Source organism: Vanessa cardui, chromosome 24 (genome assembly GCF_905220365.1).
Source record: "Vanessa cardui chromosome 24, ilVanCard2.1, whole genome shotgun sequence".
Taxonomy (NCBI): domain Eukaryota; kingdom Metazoa; phylum Arthropoda; class Insecta; order Lepidoptera; family Nymphalidae; genus Vanessa; species Vanessa cardui.
The window spans coordinates 3696385-3715946 of NC_061146.1; the positions used below are offsets into that span (position 1 = coordinate 3696385).

Genomic DNA, 19562 nt, shown 5'->3' on the forward strand with positions numbered 1-19562 from the left:
TTTTTTTTTTCAAAAAGAAGTAGAAATAGGAATAATGAATAAATGTTATATTTAAAACTATGAATTATCCAGATAATAGTATCTTGCGAGTTTCCATAGTTTTAGATAAGGATTCTTTGTGCAAATTATATAGTTCTTTGAATTATTGATATAATTATTTTGTATTTGTTGTAAATATATATATTATTCAGTTATATACGCAATAAAATTTGCTAAATGCAAACAAAAAAAGTGTATAAATCTTTTCCAACAATCTTTTAAAGTGCCAAGCTTATTTTAAATAAAGGTAATTGATACTCTATTGAAATAATACAAAAGTTTTTTTTTTAATAATAGTACACAGATTATTTATTTAATGTCAATATATTTACAAGTACAATATTTAAGTTCCATTTTACATTTCGAAGGCAATGTTCGAAATTCAAACATTTAAATATTGTAAATGATTTTATAATATTTTCCTACCAACCGGGTCTGTATGCAATAATTAATCGTATCAATTATTAGCATATAATTGATAATTAATTTTTTGGCCTTTAAATTTTTATTTAATTCGTGTGTATTTAATGAGCTCTAATTCAAGTTGAAATTAACGAAGCATTCTTAATGAGACTTTTTCGTCATATGACGTTGATTGATTTTGTAAGCGCCACTTGTAGGGATATCAATATTTTATATTATGGATCATACTGTACAGTGTTGTAGTTGAAAATGGTTGAAGGAAATATTTCCTCATAATTTCACTAGCTGCTTACCCTTACTTAGCATAGAAGTATGGTAGTTTATTATACCCAGCTTAGGGTATCCCATTTTTTTTTTCTATTCTTTCTTTTAATTATATTTTGTCGTATTTGACGCACGACGCTTTATTTGCGTTTTAATTTAGTTATAAGGTAGCAAATAAATATATTGTGCTATTAATTTTTTCAACGATTGTTGCTTTGTGCAATAAGGGTTTATTTTTTGCAAATTAATTAGAGTTAGTTAAAACCTATACTTATATTAATATAGGAGTATATATAATCTATAAATTTATAATTTTTTTATGTTTTGAAACTATAAGCTATTCTTATATCATAACGTTTGCATGCAATCGAAAAATAGTTTATTTGATCTAATGATTGATCTAATGAAAAATGTATTTTTTACATAAACCTTGTTTCAACTGTAACTGTATTTGTACTAAGAGGTACACATGTATATTTTAACAAAAGGTTGCGGGTTCATGCCCGGTTAAGTATCGGTGAAGTTTTATACGCTTAATCTGTGTTTATAATACATCTCTTGCTGCGTTGAATAAAGTCGAAGGTGGATGTAACCTGTATGGGATAGAAGAAATTTTAGTATCCACCAAGCTGCATTAAAACGGCGTTATGATATAAGCTCCTAGCCTACGGCTCAAGAAAATTATTCCATATCATAAAGATTAGTGAAATATTTTAATAACATAAAACTATGTATTAACGTTTACATTTAAATATTTCTATGCAACCTCGGCTATACTGCATTTAAACGCTTCAGTCGAAATTTGTGTTAGACGTTCTTAAGTGGATTCTATACAACTATGCTTTTCACTTTATTATGCAGAACATACGAAGTTATTCAATTAAATATATACCTTACCTGAAAACTATAAGGTCCATTTTGGAATACCTTTATAAGTGACTTACGCTTATTGAGACTGCTACCAGAAATTTAAAATTAATTATTCTGTTATTAATATTTGATAAGATTTTTTTCATTCAAAGTCTTACTTGTAAGTAAGTAAACACCATCGTCAATGCGCCATTAACCTTGGGAGCTAAAATTCTGTGTCCCTCGTGCCTCCCGTTTCACTTGCTCACTCATCCTTCAAATCGAAACACAACATTGTGCTATTGCTGTTTGTTCGATATAAATACGATTTTCATTGTATCATTTCGATTTTCATCGCCCTTCCACCAAGTAAAATTTTCCATAAAGTCTTGAAAAATCTTTTGAAAACTTGTCTTAAGAATTTTAGTGTATCCAGAATGAATAGTTTTTTTTTGTAAGTCTTGTCGTAGGAATAAAGGTAACTTTTATGCAATCTAAAATATAGGTTAACAGGCAAGCAGAAATCATAAAGAAGTGTGTGCTCAAAGCGTCTGGGCTCGTGTGCGCCGTAATTGCTTCCTCTATAGGAAACGCGGCGTGCGAAACGACCTCCTCCCTGTTGCTGGCTCTCTAGTCGCTATAAATTTCAACCGAAATGCAATTAAACCACAGTCTGAGTAGTGTACGGTACGGTTTTTATTTAACGTTCTTTATATAGAAATTGAAAACAAGCTCTTTATAGCAGGTATCCATTATGTATGCATTATATACTCATATATATATACTTGTGCCGCTAGAGCTTAAATAGAAATATTGTAAGCTTAGTAAGTTTATAAGTATTCCTTCATATTACTTGTTATTTTTCTAGCGGGAGGTTTAAGTGAGCTTAGTCAAGCGTTACTTTACAGAAATTATGAAGTTAGTTGAATAGTGAAAAATATATTTTTAATAATGTATATTGCTTTTATTATTAATGTAATTTCATTTCATATTGTACGTATACATACAATATATGTGACTTGTACATTCATTGATTACCTTTTATCTGTAGATTCCGTGGCTTGAAGATTAAATATTCAGTTTACACACGTTGATTATTGATTAGGAAAAATCAATTGCTTTTTTTTACTTTTGTTTTTACAAAAAGTAGACATAGCTTTGGGTAGGCTTATCTGGGCATAAAACATCTATTCTACCATCAAAAAGCAATATCCCAGGTTATTAATTTTATCTCCCTTAAACTATCAAGGAAGGAACTTCCCAGGCTTGATAACGCATTGGTGAGGTAAGGAATGGTTAATATGATTCATATTACTAAAGTCTATGGTAATGACCACGTAATGTAATATTAGGTGGCCCACTTCCTCGTTCTACCTTTATAATAAAAAAGTCAGAAAATCCAGGAAAAAGTAATAGTCAACAATCAATCAAGAAAATATCAAAAATTAATTAGAGCAAATAAAAATGACCAAATACATTTCTGTCATACTCCTTTACGAGATCAATTTATTTTTGCGATATGTAACTAAATGTTCTGCTGACTATGTCGGTTATTATGTGTATATGTGGCGATATATCGTTAGTAGTTCTCGTAATTAATATCTCGAACAATTTATTTAAAAAAAAAATCAGTTGATTAATCAACAGTTTACTAGATAACTTCCAATCAAGACTTGGTCTGTAAATTTCCCCTAGCTGGACTAAAACGTTCTCTTCTGCTTTGAAAAAACGCTTGGTTTTTGTTTATTTTACCCCACTCTGCTTCAGTTCAAGTTTATAGGGACATATTTGGCAGATTTTTATCCGCTACATGCAGGTTGCCTCATGATGTTTTCTTTCACCACCGAGTACTAGATCTAGGAACAGAAACTCTTGAAAATTTATTGCTTACTTGGATTTGAGCCCCAAACTATAGATATGAGATTCGCAATTGTGTTTCTGGGGTGCTCTATCGGTGGCGAGATTGCTAATAATTTTTAAAACAAATGTGTTGTGTCTGGTCTAAATAATAGATTTGGGTTAATATAACTGAAAAGTTTTATTGAGGTTTGAGTACTTGAAATATTTTTTACGAATAAAATTGTTTCACAATTTACTTGGAATAAAATCCATCCAAATTTTTAACCATGTTTGGTTACAGCCATTGATATTATGTTTTAAATATATTTTATGTACAAAGCACAAACTATTTGTAGTCGAAGAATTTAACATGACTGCCTGATCCACAACACACGGTGTGTTGTGTGTTAAGCAAAAGAGTCTAACACTATGAAATTTTCTGTATGGATTTCATAATTTATCGCCCATTATTTCAAAAGGGGATGACAGTTTGGAAGAAAATTAAAGTTACTAATGGTAGAAATACAGAACAGCGTATATAACTTTATGTTAATTAAATTAATCTTTTAAAGACTTTCAATCGTTCCGTTTACGGTCAGCAGTTGGCGTAAACGGCCAGGCCGACTTCCTGAGTCGTTTAGAGATCCATTCGCTATAAATGGGTTGAACCCATGTGCATAGAACTCCACCACTGTGTCCAATATTTATCATAATTACTGAAACATAGTGCAGGAGACAGTAATATATTTACACTATGAAAGCCCACGATCAAATGAGGCTAAACCTCCTAAAGTTCATTATTATTGTAATACGTTGAAGCCATTCCTTATATTGTATATGCTTTGGTATTTATGGAATATGACTCGTTGGTATAATAAAGCATCATATAAAGCTGCAGATCTCGAAGTCCTGATTTCAAACACAAGTTTTTCTGTTTACAGTCAGGTGTTCATAATCACTTATAGATACTAGACCATATTAGACCATACCACACCAACCAATACGCTAATGACTTAGCGTATTGGTTGGTGGATACCTTGCGATGTAAAATGTCGCAGGATTGATCCTGACTCTTTGGGCTATTGTCGTCCCGCTCCTAACACAAGGCTTAAAAGGAGAGGTAAATAAGAATATTATTAATTCCTAAATGAATTTGGGGCATTGCTACAATTCTTTTTTTTTTAGGGAATTATACGAATACTAAAAATGAATTGCGTTATTTCAAATTGCAATGAAACCGATTACTGACGATTTATACAACCAATAGAAACAGCTTATCGCGCCATTTGACTCTATTCGTCGCTATAGATTCTCGCGTCAATTCAACCATGTCGACCTGTGAAATTGACGAATATATTAGATCATATGATATTACAAGTTATTACGTTTGTGTAAAGGTCATATTCACGTAAGAAATAAATATTGATAATTTGAGATAGCATACATAAATCGGATTTGATCGGTTTTACGAATTTTGCCGATGCTACATCTAAGTTGTGTCGTACTCGTAGTCTGCGTCTACCCTAATGTGACTGGATCATCAGTGTAGTATGAATCTACGTTCCATTTACAAAAGTTATGATTGACGTTTCCATAGTTTTGATGTGCACAGCAGAAAAACAAACAAGATTGTATATTATCCTATAATATGGTAAAGTAAATAGACGAGATATTTCTATGAGACGTAAGATAAAATCAGGTTAAGTATGTTTTTTTCTAGTTGCCAGCTTCCACGTGCCGTGATTAAATACTCATAAGACGGAAAAATATTTGTAAAGAGGAGCGGATGATTCACGTATTGATGTTGTGAGGCAGGCTTACCGATTACAGAAAGATAAATTGTGTGATATATTAATGGTATTGTAAAAGTTGTAAATATATTTAAATAATTCGTAAAATTTGTAAGTTTTGATTTTTTTGCTGACGGTACACAGCGAATTGTACATAAAAGTGTTGGTAGTTTAACATTAAATCCAATTCTTTATAACGTTTCAAAAGCACTCTCAAGATTCTAGTTACACAAGGAATGTATTGATTTTAATTTTAAAGGTTCTTCTTAAAACAACAATTTCATTAAAATTTGATTTTGTACTAGAGTAATAACGATATTCTAACTCCGTTGAATAATAAATTAACTTAAACTGTCGTTTTAATCTCGTTGTAGGAGTTATACGGATTGTTTGTAAATTACGATAGCGGGGTTGACTTGAAAGTGGACAATCTGTGTTGATACAACAGGAAAGTTTTGATTAAGTATACACTTCAATTTATTTGATACAAGTTGTCGCCCACAGCTTCGTTCGCCTTTAAAAGCCTGTTCATCAGGTGTTAGGCACTAAAAGTAACCTACATATGTCTTTCTTTTAGGTTTAATTTGGCATGAAGCCAAAGATTGGCATATTTGATTCTGTCGTTTGACCGCGATGGACAGACAGAGGCACAGCATTTATAATGTTATCTGTAGCTTAACTATAGAACGTTTATTTAAAAAAAATATGCAAGTAATATAAATGTTAATAGAATTGCACGTGACATTTGAAAGTGAAATATGCTTATGTCAGATTTTTTTTTACTAAAATTAGTAACTAAGCCCTAGGAATTGTAATGGAAAGAAAAACATCCTATGCATATAAGATTCCCATAACACGATGAGATTAGAGTAAAACGAAGCGTGGAGTAATTTAAATTGTAAAAGAAGAAACGCTTATAGAGACAGCATTTGATGGAAGAGATTACATTTATATCTGAACATAAAAATCAGTTTTAAATTATTATTCAAGCAGGCTCCTACAAGCGATTTTGTATCGTTACGTTACAGGATTAAAATAAACGGTACGTAACGCCGATTCGGAATATAAACTATATTGAATAAGTTCTGTATAAAAGTAATAAGTTATTGTCTTTCTGAAATGACACCTAATGACATACAATTAAAGTTAAAAATGGCATAATGTTATTAACTACAACTAGCCACATTCGAAACTTTATCACTGCAAACTAGATTACATAAATATATTTATTATAATCCACATCAACAGCCTTTAAATTTCCCACAGGTGGGCTAAGGTTCTCCCTTATGAGGAGAAGGTTTGGAGGATATTCCACCACTCTGCTCTAATGAAGATTGTTGGATACTCATGTGGCTGAATTTCGTTGAAATTAATTAGAAGTGTAGTCTAGCCACTATACTAGGCAGTTATAAACAAGCTGATAATCTTGATACATAAATCTATGTCTCTTGTCAGTCCTCAACAAGAAAGTGTTTATTTTTACTTCGGTTCATAGTAAAAGTTTCTAAGCACTAACAGGTCCTCATGTGGGAACATTATATGCGTTATCGGTAATAAATTGCTGCTTCTAACTTCCCAAGAGCTCATAAATCTGTACCTCTATGTATAAAAATCTATCCAAACTGCGACTAAATAAGAATAAATTGAAGTGTGTATGCTATACAGAAAATATATTTATTTTTTAAGAGTTAGCTTTCTTTGTGATTTCCGATAATTGGATTGACATTTAGTTATTCGTCAGCGAATTCGTTCTATTGTTATTGGTATACTAGCTGCGCCCGCGACTTCGTGTGCATTTGTATTTAACAATAAAGTTATTGTTCAATAGGCAAATTTAACGGGAGGGAGGTACCCGAGTAGGGGCATGTGCGAGGGCGTGCGGTACTAGACACTATGTGGACATTGTAGCGCGACTACTGTTATTATCTACTTCTATTTTATATTATATGTATATAAAATAACAAGTCCTGACTGACTGATTTACCATCGACGAGCGTAAAATATTAAAGTTAGTGCCTTGAAATTTGGTGAGTGGGATCCATTTATTGAGTAGACACCCACTAAGAGAATTTTGGACATTCTACCCCTGAGGGGGTGAAATTTAAACGTTTGCATTGAAATCTCTTATTTTTTAAGTTAAAATCATGCAACTACATATATATATATATATATAAGTAAAAAAAGTAAAGTAAAGAAACAGCCCGTAAATTTCTCACTGCTGGGCTAAAGCCTCCTCTCCTATTAACGAGAGGGCTTTGGAACATATTCCACCACGCTGTTCCAATGCGGGTTGGTGGAATGCACATGTGGCAGAATTTTTATGAAATTTGACACATGCAGGTTTCCTCACGATGTTTACCTTACCGTTGAGCTCGAGATGAATTATAAACATAAATTAAGCACATGTATATAGTAGTGCTTGCCTCCAAATCATCGGTTAAGATGCACGCGTTCTAATCACTGGGCCATCTCAGCTCTTATATCTATAAATATATAATTTACTCCTTATTATATAAAACATCCGCCATACGACGTTTCACAGATTAACTAGCCAAACAGACAGACAAATTAAATACCATTTTATTATATGTATGTATAGATTATATAAGTTCAAATTGTTTGTCTTCGGAATATAATAAGCTATTGTAAGTATAATAAGGTTGTATGTAAAAAAAAACCTGTTCCAAATTTGAAGTTAATAATAACAATAAGAATGTATGAAAAATAAATCCATAGACATTGTCAGTTTTTAATTGTCTTAATATTATACTTATGATATACTTTTGATATGAACTAACAGCAACGATTAATGGGCTGTTTTTGTGGATAATATGTTTGACTATTGACTTTAGCATTGTAGTTTGAAAACAAGATACTCAAATGAGGTTGCGAGTTCAAGCCGGTCGAAGGACATTTGTTTCATGTGCTCAATGTCTATTTACTAATTTAATCTGTGTCGGTAGAATTGCAATTATATAGAATAAAATATAGGTAATTAAGTAGACACGAATATAATCATAAATAAAACATTGTTTAATATCATCGAACATACATAATATAATATAAAGATTTGATACTGCAGCCTTTGTGGATTGCCAACAGAACTGGCGGTAGCTTCAACCCGAAGCTTTTATATTGACCTACTTAAAAAACGACATCTTACTGAAACTGTTACCTATTTACTGATATTACTTGCGAGCGCATGTGTTGACACATTGTTTCATAACAAGAAAACAATTGTTAACATCTGAGACGCTGCAGAATGCGCTAAAGTTAACATACGGCTAAAATATTCTTCAGTAATTTCTTACTATATCTTTCTTCCGCATAGTGTTGAAATTTTGAAATATTAGTAGTAATTTATAAAACATGTTATAATACCCTGTCTTGTTAAATCTACTGGTGAAAGAGTAGCTGGTGAATCATTTGCTCAGTGAATCTTAATTGCTTGAAAAATTGTAAAGCTGGGAGTATTCGTGACGTCATTCCATGCAATAATTTGTTAAATGTTACTTTTTTAATTTTGATTCATATGTAATTATTTCTTCAAAGTAATTACATTTTTGTATATAAAGTCAGAGTAATATATTGCTAATGAATGATAGGAGGCGAGCACTTGGGGAGTCCATTCCTTAAATTGGTCAAGCCAACCATTGTTTTACGTTTCCTTTCAAACACTTCGGACAAAGGCCTTCTATTTTACCAGGCATGCAGACAGCTAAAGAGATTATAATAAAAAAATGATTTGATTTTCAAATTGAAAAATAAGTGCAGTAAAAACAGAATCATAATTGATTTTACTGAGATGTATAAGTAAAAATTAATAGGCGAAAACAAAACAGTGTTTTTTCCCCTTTTCTACTCTTTTGATGTGATGTTAAGTGGTTAGAACCGCCTATAGATATTGGCGATGTAACATATATTAATCATACCTTACATCTCCAATGCGCCACTAACCTTGGAAACTATGATGTTATGTTCCTTGTGCCTGTAGTTACATTAGTTCACTCACACTTCAAACTGGAACACTAAGTGTTTTTGATGAGTCGGTGGTGCCTACCGAAATGCTGGAACTGGTACTATCATCAAAGAGTATGTTAATCAAACGGCTGTCATAGTCTTATTGATATCGATAAAAGGAAAATTGTAAGTAGGGGTACACAAAGTTTTTTTTGGTAAAGAACGTTTTCCTTTTTCAATAATGATTTAGTATACGGAGCGAACACTAATAATAATAAATATATATACAATCTATCTATATAGATACATATCTAACATATATTATTAAATGTGAAATGCTGAACCAGTAAATAAGGCGTTGGTAAGCCTTGTATACTTGTCTGGCAGTCAACAAGTGAACATTTTAACTTTATAGTACTTCAGTTAAATAGGAAACTTGGAACGTGTCCAAGTTGTGTATTCGGAGCCAAGCCTGCTGTAATTTTTTAATAAATACATGAGCTTATATCCGTATCAAGCTCGGTCGTAAATAACTTAGGATTTTTGTGATTTAGTGTTAGTAACGTAAAAAACCTCAGCAATAAAACAATAGTGAAATTATTCTCCTCTTTGTAATAAATCATTAAATGTGTCATCTACATTCAGTGTTGGTATTTCCGCTAAATAATTGGACGTTCAATTCTTACTATGATTAAGTTTTAACATTTTTTCCCAAATTGACTAATTCATAATAATAAATATAAATATGAGACAACATCCCATACATTGGTCTGATCCCAATGTAAGTAGCTAAAGCACTTGTGTTATGGAAAATCAGAAGTAACGACGGTACCACAAACACCAAGACAACATAGACATTTAATGATATTTTTCTTCCTAGACTCGGGCGGGGAATATAACCCGGGACCTCGGAGTGGCGGACCCATGAAAGCCGGTGTATACACTACTCGACTACCGAAGTCATCAGTTCGTTTTTATCTAAACACTAGTAATTTTTGATGCTACTACTTGCTACTAATAAATAAATACGTTTTTAGCCTTATTGTAGATTTTTAGAATTCCGTAGATGGAACCATTATTATTAACAAGTTGATTTACGATATATGTCATATGTTTGCCTCAGGGCTGTTTCTTTGCAAGATTCATATGTATCAGTTATCTATTCACACAAATCGTATAACTGAATAATGTTGAAAAGTATTAACCCAGGGTTCTTACCAACCCATAGAACTGCCTGAGTCGAATTGAGTCATATTTTCTTTTCATTTAATTGACGCAAGGAAATCCTGATAGATTTTGAAAGGTTTTAGAAAAATCCACAGATAAGCGCAAAAAAATAACAAACAAAATTTGTTAATATTAGTATTCTTGTTATCTACATTTACTTACTTTCAAACCTTTAGTTGAGGCCTACCTAAATAATATAAATAAAAGCATATTGGCAGACATCCCGTAGTTAATACAAAGGCTCACCTGACTGGAAGCCGACTTTATATAATGTGACATTGCTATGTAAATCTATGTAACAGAGTCAGTTTTCATAGCACCGTAACGATGTATTCTCGTCCCGACAGAAATATCGTATCAACAAAATACTTCATTTTTTTACGCCAGCGATAGCTATGTGGGTGGTTATAAGGTAATCTAGACAACCAAATAGTGCTAAACTTACATTTCTTTAATTTATGTGTTGTAATTTATCTTATATTAACACTCACAGAATCAAGTAATACAAAAGGACCAATGAAACAAAACACACAAACACACACACACACACACACACACCAATTAGTAAAAAAGATACAAAATATTTTTATGTAAAGTGTCTTTGCACAGTAGTCAGATAGCATGTAATGTTTTTTAATAAAGCTCCAGATTCATTTAAATAAGAACACACAAGTTTATCATCGTTCATTAATTTGTTTACACAATCTTGTGCACTATAATTATAATACTTAGAGACTAGATTAAATTGACTATGTCAGTGTAAGTTAGTCATGTGTGATAGATGTAGAAATATGTCGTGACGATCTATTTGGAACCGTCTCTAAGGCAACGTTTGTTGACTAACGTTTTCTCGTAACTCGGATTGTAAATGCAAGGGACGGCTTTATGATTTAGCTCGGGTAAGAAAGCGGAATATGAATTATTCATAGTTTGCGATTCAGTGCATAAACTTTGTCTCCAACTGGAATCCTGGTGTTAAGATTTGGTACACCGTCAGTACGATGTATTAAGATATTCGCTTTTGAGACTGTCTCTGTACCTAACTGTTCCTGAATAATTAATAATTAAGTCATACATAAAGTTGTAAATAAAAAAGTATTCAGATATTTACTTTACATTTCACAAACCTGATGAGGTTTTATGAAGATCCATGAATTATATGCTCAATGATAAAAACACACATTCAACAAAGACAAGTCTAAAATAATCCGTTAGCAGAATGACACACACGAACACACACACATACATATAATATTGTGTTGTGTTTCAGACCCACAAAAACTGTTGAAGTGATATTTGACATTTACAAACGAAGGAAATCAAAATGCGACGAATTGCTTGCAACGAATATAACAAACATCAGGACAGCAATTTGTATTAAAACTCAAAATGAAGCTATTCAAAAAAATTTAAGTCAACTATTTTAACGGCAGATGTCCATCTGATCGATATTCAATTACACAGGATAAATTATAGTACAAAATGCTGTGCACAAACACAGGTATACTCTGTGCTCTCACCCTAATAATGCGATTTGGTGAATCCGTCACAACCGGAAAATATTCATGAGCTCACTTTTCGTGTTTTCTGAGGCACGGGATTGTACACGCTTCCAATTTCCAGACTAAGAGCTATTATAGAGTTTTTTGCGACCAAAAAACCCACAGCTTTTTATTGACCCAATTTGGGACTTTAACATCGCCGAATCAAATAAATGTCGTGCTATAATACCAAGCGTATTATATGACCTTTTAATAGCGCTTTTTTATATTTCATCGTCTTTTTTATTTTCGTTTTTTTCCTGTACACTTTCTGCTGTACGATTAAATATATACTATTATACCTAAACCTTGAAACCACTGTTACGTAGGTACTAAGCGCTTGTCTTACTTTTGTAATATCTTCAAGAGCCAAATAAATAGACGTTGACGTTGTAAATAATTTACACAAGATTGCCCCATTTCTTTATTAATTTGAATAAATATATCGTTTATATTATTGATGTATCATTTTTTTTTCGAATTGCGTTAAAATAATGTCTGACAAAAGCCCAATGGTTAGACAAATTCACCTTGACCTATGATTGCGGGTTTGAATTCCGGCCTGCAATTTTCGTGTGGCTTATTTTTGTTTATAATTCACCTCGTGCTCGCTGATGAAGGAATACATCGTGAAAAAATCTACATGTTTTTCAATACAATTCTGTCAAATTGGTATTCACCAACTCGCATTGGAGCCAACATGTTGGACTAAGCTCCAAACCTTCTACTCAAACCGAGAAAAAGCTAAAGAACATTTACAAGTTGTTAATTTATTCTTTTGGTTAGTTAATTTACTTGTCTCATTAACGAAGAAGATATATTGTGTGCGATAAGTAAAAACTTGTTTTTAATTGATTCTTATAATACGTAGTTTTAGGTTAATTATTTAACTTCGGCTATAAATGTACAGTCGGGGTAAGAAAAGGTTCGTCACCTTAAGATCTATTTTTGTATGCTCAGTAGGAGCGACAATCTGAGTGACATATTGCGTTGCAATGATTTGAAGTTTAGATTCAAAAGGTACTAAGAGTTTAAGATTTGATAAAGGAATTAATTTGAAAACTAACGAAGGTTTTCTTACTCGGACTGTAAGAAAACCTTCGTTCGGACATGCCTTTGTAACGTACGTCATCGGCCTAGGCCTATTAAATGTTTATAGGTATCTTAATTTTGCGTCGTATAAAGATATATAGGAATTTCTAAATGAATTTAATAATCTCAGTGCTTTTAGATTACATAGAGGTGCTTTAGATTACATTTGGCATTTTAATAATCAAATACATATATTGATAGGATTTAGCTTTAAATAACATAATTCATTTTAATACTCTTTCTTAAACAAAACGTGTAATAATGGTTCGAACAGAACTCTTTGTTATTTTTATTTATCCGTAATAACTTAGCTGGGCATACAAATACCTGAGAAAAATTATGACTGATTTTTTATATTGACTTTTGTGAAGTAAATTATGCAAAGTTTTACCATTTTTTATTTTGTATTTTGTTTCGATATTATTTGTTATTATGAAAACAAAATACTTAATCTCCAATTAACATCATGTAATTAAGCCTACAAATGTATGCATATCTCTTATCGAAGGCAGGCAGCCTATGAATATTTAATTCGCTAAGTTTACGCTGAACATACTAAAACTTGTGAGGTCGTTTTGTAACGAATAATAAAGAAGATCTTATATAACAGTTGTAATCGTTGTTTAATGGCTAGTTTATAAGGATCTCGAGGCCTTCGGTTAAATTTTCGGGTCAGATGATAAAAAGTTATTCCAGATGTTTCTGTTTCAATTTCATGAAAAACAAAACGAATACTCTTTTAAATTAAAGTATTTGCTTTTTCTTAAATACTATGTAGAATTAACATTCGGCGGCGGTGTTTCTGAACCTATATAACTTGGAAACCTTCAGAACACACGAATTTACTCGGTGGTAGGGCTTTGTGCAAGCCCGTCTGGGTAGGTACCACCCACTCATCAGTGTTCTGGTTTGAAGGGTGAGTGAGCCAGTGTAACTACAGCACAAGGGGCAAAACATCTTAGTTCCCAAGGTTGGTGGTCCATTGACGATGTAAGGTAATATATCTTACAGTGTCATTGTCTATGGGTGATGGTGACCACTTTCCATCAGGTGGCCCATATGCTCGTCCGCCAACCTATAACATAAAAAAAAATAAAAAAAAATACTGGTGTAGCAGATGTTAATGGGCAAAGGTCATAACATTCCATCTGGTGCTCATCACCCAACAATACAGCACTAACCAATTCATTTAATCCTGTTTCATTTTATCTTTGTCAAATAAATGTAAACTCAATTTATTCAAATTTGAAATTCTAGTTCAATACTGTTGTATCATTTATTTCTGTACGTTATTTTTAGTATTTGTTTTATGGTTATGAAACAAAGCATATTTGTATTGTACTCGTGTTTAGTCAGGAGTTAATAGCTGAAACATAGTGTAACAATAATGAAAGTTGTTATCAATATTGTTGTTTTTGTTATGCATGCTTGATGTTTTGAATGGAATGTAAATAAATTGCAAAAATATTTTCATAATCGACTAAGCTATTAAAATATTGCGTAACATAAATTCAAATGTAAGCATTCAAATTGATAATCTTTTTTATTTAGATATGAATCTATGAAGCCTCTTTCTTTTTACACTTTAGTAACATGAGCAAATAATATTAAATATATACAGAATATTTATATAATATTGATTATAAGTTTCAGTACATCTACTAGATAAAGGTCGTATGCAGCGATTGCTATACAAAGTCACCGATTAAATCTCTATATATTTGCGTATTACCGTGTCTACTTCTAACACATGCTTTTGGGATTAATAATTCTGTACCAGAAACTGGCATAAAGCCCTATCAAAAGAGAAGTATCTCTGTATTCCCATTTAAAAAAGGATTGCTTATATACGTTAGTAAACAAAAATTATACAATTGTTGCTATTTTAGGCTGAACCCCTAAAAATTTCGTGTACATTGTTCATGAATTAGGAAAGAACGTAAAGTTCCAAGACTTCATAATTTATTCATATCAAAGTCAACATTGCAATATTAATGGTCGACCCGAGGTATTTACCATGTTAAATATTAACGAACTGTTGGCTCCATGTAATTTGTTAAGAGAAATGATGTACACGTAATCACTGGCGTTTCACAAAAAATGTGACCCTGGGAGAGAATACTGCGCTTCGAAAAGAGATCCTTAGAATTATAGCATATCTCAATATCTTCTGATGCTCTAGTACTTTCCTTATTGAGTAACGAGTTTGCATAAGTTTTGCTAAGTTCATTCTATCTTTGAAATGTTCAATTCTGTCATTTACAATAGCTGTGTCTGTCTTATCTTTTTAAATCGTCTTCATCCTTATAATATTTGACCTCTTTTACTCTTCTTCTTGCTTGGTATTCTAGTTTCACGGTATTTGATTATCGCCCTACATTGAATATATTTCCAAAAAATACTTGGTAACGCATTATTTGAGATATGTTATATTGGTTTTCGACATTCATTTCTAAATCAAACATAAACTAAACTATATAAAGTTTGGTCTTGAGTTTGGACTTATATATAGGAGCAACAAAACAAGTATCATTAACATGTATTGTTAGCGCACTAAGGAAATTACATCAATTGTAACGTTGTACACGGTATGATTTTGACGTATTAAGTACTTCCCTTGTCGTGTGGGCCACCGAAACGTGTGCATCGTGAGTGTGCCGCGTTTTAAATCTAGTGTAACGAACTATTATCCTTCTCTTATCATACAAATAACATCACCTTGACTTGTATTCTTCAAGTGTTTGAAGATCAAGGGAGAGCTCCCAATTATTGGATTTCGAGATAGCAACTCGGGTTAGGAATCCTCGGGAGGGGAATCATCATAATGCAGTCCACTAATCGACCGCGCGTAAATGTATATTTTACTTAATGTTAAGTGGTTAACAACGTTCTTTGAAATTGGAACTGAAAATAATATATAGTTCCCTACAAGAATAATTGAACCTAAGTTGATATGTACTTGCATCTATAATTATACTGGCTCACTCAATGGTCAAGTTTAGCAGGCGATATTACAAAGTATTAATTATTTTTAGAATGACTGGAACAAATAGTGTTTCTTACATAGTTATATTTGTTTGAGTGTAAATATCTAAAGTTAGTAAAATATATTTGCCCGAATTTCACATAGGCCGTGCGTCATAACTCACGTCCTTGTTAAAAATGTATACAGTTCGTACCTAAAGTACAGTTAGCCTGAAAAATTAAGTGAAGAATAAGCTAGAATTATTTTTTTATTTATAATTTATTGTAAAATGAATGACAACAATTACTACTTACTTGCGACGACCTCCGTTGTCGAGGAGTGTGTACACCGGTTTTCATGGGTACGCCACTCCGATGTTCCGGGTTCGATTCCGGATTCGATGTAGAAAAATCATTAATTTTCTATGTTTTCTTGGGTCTGGGTATTTGTGGTACCGTCGTTACTTCTGATTTCCCATAACACAAGTGCTTTAGCTACTTACATTAGGATTAGAGTAATGTATGTGATGTTGTCCCATATTTATTTATTATTTATTAAAAAAAGCCTTTAATCAAAAGTGTACTCTTTTAAAAATAGCAGGTGATTGAGACCGTCTTATAGTTAAAAGTAATGTATTTCAAAGACGAGTAGCTTCAACAGAAAAAGACTTAGAATACTGTGAAGAAGACTTTGGATTAGTACATTCAGTGCGTCTTTGTATTTGAAGCTTTGTTTGTTTTTATATTATAATATTATCTAGAAAGGCTTAACGTAAAAACACTACCACCTCCGATATTTAATGGTGTTCATAGTTTATCAGAAATTCTTACTTTAGTACCAACCATAACTGAACATAGAATTGTAAGATTTATCTTGGTTGGATGTGCAATGTGAAAAAGTAAAATGAATCCTACCACAGCAGGTGTTCGTATAATTGTGCCTAAATGACTACATGGTCCATGCATAGTCTCTCTCTTTCTCTCCATTCTATCATTCTAATAATCCGATAGGTCATGAAAACATTCGAACGCACTAAACCGTTACAATCTTCTTGAGGCTCAAAAAAACCACGAAAACTTTTTTGAAGTTCCGGTTTTGAAAATTTCTTGAAAGAAAAAGTTAAGTTTTTATTAGTCTAATATGAGATTGAAGTGTGTGAAGTGAACCTAAAACCTTGAGATCATCGTTGAATCGTCGGCTAAAATTATACACAATATGGTTAGGTGCATAAAGTACACACTTTAAAGGCGCGCTGTACATTTCTTAGAAAGCCGCGGCATTAGATAATTATAAATTAAAATGTTCAAAGCCGTAAATGCTTTTGTATGAAACCTTTAGAAATATTACAAAGGTTTTTGATACTTAAAACCATACAATAGAGACTACTATTGTTTAAATTGTGTTTTATGTTCAGATACCTCTTTGAAGTAAAGGAGATGAAAATTAAATAAGGGACAAATGTATTCGGTGACTGTTTCTTTTGACTTCGCCTGAGTGAAGTACACTCCTTAACTTTCCTATATTATAATATATATTTAAGCGATCTTAAAATTTCATTACAAACTAATGACTCCTATTACTCGACTGCATAGAGCCAGTAACTTCTTAGTAGGGTACTATAAAATCTTACAACTTGATTCCAGGAAGCATTTAAAATGCCTTTGTTATATGCAAAAGAGTATACAATTAGCGAGATTGCCTCCTATTTCCTTTTTTATAGCATACGTTGGCGGACGAGCTTACGGATCACCTGATGCAGATAAGTGATCACCACTGCCCATTGGTAATGGCGCTGTAAGAACCATTGCTCAGGTCGCCAATGCGCCACCAACCCTGGGAACTAAGTTATATCACCTGTGCTTGTAGTTACACTGGCTCACTCATCCATCAGACTGGAATACGACAATACCTAGTACTGTTGTTTTGGTGGTAGAATATCTGATGACTGGGTTACCCAGAAGACCTTGCACAAAGCCCTAACAACAAATCTTTGTTATATAGAATCAAAGGATATTCAAGTAGACTAATAAAATCGCTTTTGAATCGTCTTGTTTCAGTGTCGAATTAAATGTAATGGTACCACCGGTTCGGAAACTAGATCCTATCGTGAAGGACCTATATAATTATGTCAAGAATGTCCAAAAAAATCCATTGAGTTACTTTCGCCGGATCTTCTAAAGGGAGGGTTTTTTTAAAATTTGACAATCAATTAGTAAGTGTAAAGCTTCTGTATTGAATAAAGGAATTTGATTGGATAAGTATAATTGCGCGGTGTGCTATAGTATTTTTCTAATTATTTATGTACTTTAAGCAACTATTTAAATATTTTCCTATAGGTATATCTGACACATATTCGTATTGAAACATAATACATATAATATATATTATATAAATATTTATATAGTGGTGCACATACATATAGTGGTGCTTGCCTGGATTTGAACCCGCGATCATCGGGTTAGATGCACGCCTTCTAACCACTGGGCCAGCTCAGCTTACTATTAATTAATTAACTAGACAACTTACATAAAAATAAAAACAAAAACAAAAACAGTATGTTTAAAGAGCCAACGAAACAATTAAAGTTTAATAATATGACGAACTCGACATAATGGTATCATTTGTACCAATAATAAAAAAAAAAAACATTCAAATGACTGGTTTCATTATGGAAATGCACCGTAAACAAGAGGTGTTGAATCATAAATGACTCCGAATGAGTCATTAAAAATAAAGATAATGTTAATCCACGTAATTTGAAATTAGAATTCCTCTTACAATAGCTTTTTAAATTTAAAATAAAAAAATCTATAAAATATTTTGTAATTCAAAATACATACCGTTAAGTGATAAAGGCTTCTGCAAGCGCCAAGTGACCTCCGTTAAAGTCAGAAGTTAACAATAGCATCCGTCTGTGTATAAAGGTCGACTGAGTTCTATTGTTTTCGGATTATACGAAGAAACGAAATGACTTTAAAGTGCTTAGAAACGAGTGAAAACTTAAAAGTACCAAAGAGGTAACTTTCAAGTAGTTTTTACTTTTCCTAGATTCTTAGTTACGCTATGTATTTTTTTAGTATTGGTATAAGATTAGTACTGGGAAAATGCTGGTAAGTTGCCAGTATTTTCTATAGACATTATTAGTGTATCAAATGTTAATCCCATTCTTTCTCCACCCACAAACAAAAGTAAAGAGTATCTTACCTGTAGTTACAATTGCTCACTTTTCCGTAATCAAAGTATGTTTTGCTACTTGGCGGTAAAATATGATAACTTATCTGATACTTACTAATATTTGTCCCACTGCTAGACTAACACCCCCTCCCCCCCTGCTTCTATTTTGAGAAGTTCAAGAACAACGCTGCTCCAATGCGGAATGTTGGATATAAGGACATATCTGGCGATGATTTGATAACGATGATGACGTTATATTATATATTATTATAGACGAATGCTAAAAAAATTGACAAATATTATAACAAGATGTATATGTATATATAAGTCCATTTTATTGAAAGCAATATAAACTAACATTTGTAGCAAACATGATGGCTAATACCTAAATTGGCTTAA

At 32.2% G+C, this 19562-nt stretch overlaps 1 protein-coding gene across 2 annotated transcripts in view; it reads left to right on the plus strand.

Moving 5' to 3' along the window:
* The window catches only part of LOC124540118 (inactive dipeptidyl peptidase 10), a 199087-nt gene that overhangs the window by 779 nt on the left and 178746 nt on the right, over positions 1-19562 (plus strand). The gene's annotated exons all lie outside the window — the stretch shown is intronic.